Genomic DNA, 3,023 nt, shown 5'->3' with positions numbered 1-3,023 from the left:
TGGTTTTTATAAAATTGTACTTTATTAATGTTACTGAACTGTCTTCGGCTAAAAATTCTTATCATTCCCTGGCGCTAGAGTATAAGAATGTCTTAATTTTTTTATTTTGTTTAAATTTTCCTCTTACAACAATTATTTTCTAAGTATCAAAGAATTATTGTTTATATGTTATAATTAGTCTTTATATGTTACAGTAATATAATTATGAAATCTTTTTATGTAATTTTTACTAGGAATAAATTCAAATTCAAAAGAGAACTCCAGGAAAGCTCTAATACACCTGTTACGTCGCATTGCTTCTGACACCGAACTGTTGTGTCGTCGCACTTCTGAACACCAGTTTTTGTTGTGCGCGTTTCTTATTGCACACAAGTTAAGTTTTACCATACACTTAATGTCGGGTGGCTTGCACAACGGATGACTACTGCGTTCGGCTCCCACCAAACTTATAAAACTTCTCAGGATTTCTAGTACCATCATTATATTATTTTATAATGAAAAAATATTGTTCATTTGAATAATTTCAAGGGAAAAATTGTTCCGGGGCCGGGTATCGATCCCGGGACCTCTGGTTGAAAGTACCAGCGCTCTACCAACTGAGCTACCCGGGAACTTCACCCGACACAGTCTCAACTTTTCCCTTTATATCCACACAACTCGCGTGGGCTGACGAAACGCCAGAGACCCATATGTGCTACATGTCCTGCCCATCTCAAACGTCTGGATTTAATGTCGTAATTATGTTAGGTGAAGAATACAATGCGTGCAGTTCTGCGTTGTGTAAAATGGAATATATTAATGGTTATTGGAAATAATTTTAATGTTTTCGCCACTGAAAATGGATTCATCATATCTCACAATGGTAAATAACACGTAAGGAACAGATTCGAAACTGGTTAATTTACATGTTATCCGTGTACAAGCAAACAAATTGATGAGACTGTAAAATGTTAAAAATATTAAAATGTGACAAATATAGTTATGAATATAGGTTATATATGTAACATTAGAGCTTCAGATAACATAGTCTCTAATATAAAATATAATAACGGTAGGGAGTGACACAATATATATAAAAGTTTTAAAAATATATATTATATAACCTATATTCATAAGTTGACCAGATACATATCGATAAAAAAGAGGATACAAAGCTTCAAAAAAAGAGGACAGAAAATATGTACTTAGATTTAGGCTTAGATATATATTATACTTTAAATTACGTCAATATCTATCTTATTAAGAAATATTTACAGTACAGATTTAGGCTTAGATCATACTTAAAAGTATGTTAATACCTATTTACTACAAAATAATTATGATAAAACTTAATAATAATAATAATAATAATAATAATAATAATAATAACAATAATAATGATAATAGTAATAAAAAGGGAACTATAATATTAAAGACGACAGAAAATATCCATTTACATTTAGGCTTAGGCCTATATTATACTTAAAATTATGCCAATATCTATTTTATTACAGCATACTTATGATAAAACTTAATAATATAAAATTATTTTACAGTTAGCTACATATTATGAAAGCAACGACCATAACCAATTGATGGAAAGAGTCGATACAACTGCCACCTACCCGCAATTTACTTGAGAAAGGCGTCAAATCAGATAATTTCAAAATATCAGGCATACAAGTTACGAAAAGGAGGACATTTCTTTATTTTATAAAGATCCGCCCGGACCCCGGACAAAGGTCTAAAAAGGAGGACATGTCCGGACAAAAGAGGACGTCTGGTCACCCTGTAATTCCTAACTATATTTGTCACATTTTAATATCTTTAACGTTTTACAGTCTCATCAATTTGCTTACTTATTTATACACATATATTAGAGATAACATGTTGAATTAACCAGTTTTGAATGTGTTCATTACGTGTTATTTACTATTGTAAGATCTGATGATGCCATTCTCAACGGTGAAAACGTCTGTCTCCAATAAATCATTAATATATTCCATTTTACCATATTTAATGGCTTGAACGGTTTATTATAAATAGATACGTAATTCGACAGAACAATAACCATTTATACATTTTGTAATATTCATACGTATAGGACAAAGAATGTCTTTGAAATCGGGAATCGAACCGAAGTTAGTCAGATGAAGTCTACAGCACAGGAATGGGCTACTGGCGGGGCTTTTACTGTCCCCAGCTTTAATAGCACGGAAGATAACTATACGACCAAGCTCTAAGCTTCTGGTAGCCGCAGACAGAAAGGGATGTAGTGACGTATTCTTTCAGAGCCGGCCGAAGTGCTTTTAAATACAATATTTCTCTCAGACCGCCGTCCTCATGGGATACAATAGCGGGAATAAATCACTACTGATATCGATGTGCTGCCAGTATCGGAGATCAATGGAGTTCACGTTATATCAATATTAGGTTAGCATCATTCAGCCACTTCGTCGGGCGGAGGCAGCTGCATTATGTGGCCCTACATAATACATACATCACATTCAACGTCACATTTTTATAATATAATAGAAACGTGAGATTAATTACTTTATGTGCATTTATGGATTGAAAACACTCGGGGCTGCAGTAACAATGGATTATGTTGTTCCTTCTTTTTTTTTTAATCCCCTATCAAACTATATAATCGGGTCAGCCAATGGCCGATATTACTTTCACTCCAGAGGTCAATGTAGATTTTATCTCAAACTGCCCTCAAATTTATATTTGTCATGCTCTGTTACAATGGTGCCAACTATGACCATTTCCTTTGATTACGCAGCACTGGGTGTTTCCCCAAATAATAAACCCTGTAATTTTCGTAATCAGTAACAAATAAATCTACAAATATCGTTGTATAATTCACATACAATTTCGTAAAACTGTCATTATCACCAACATCAAATCATCATCATCATAATCATCATCAATTTCAGTTGGTTATTTAACGGCGCTTATATCAACTACTAGGTTATTTTGCGTTCATGAAATTGTTGGCGGCGAGATGAGGCCGAGGATTCGCCATAATAATTCCAGCGCGT

General features: G+C 33.5%; 1 non-coding gene across 1 annotated transcript; it reads right to left on the bottom strand.

Moving 5' to 3' along the window:
• Positions 1-538: 538 nt before the first annotated feature.
• Positions 539-611, bottom strand: TRNAK-UUU (transfer RNA lysine (anticodon UUU)). Its single transcript has one exon. It is a non-coding gene; the product is annotated as a tRNA-Lys (tRNA).
• Positions 612-3,023: the final 2,412 nt, after the last annotated feature.

The sequence above is a fragment of the Periplaneta americana genome, chromosome 1, assembly GCF_040183065.1.
Source record: "Periplaneta americana isolate PAMFEO1 chromosome 1, P.americana_PAMFEO1_priV1, whole genome shotgun sequence".
NCBI lineage: Eukaryota > Metazoa > Arthropoda > Insecta > Blattodea > Blattidae > Periplaneta > Periplaneta americana.
Note: the sequence above shows the minus strand (reverse complement) of the source record. Positions and strands in the feature narration are given on the sequence as shown.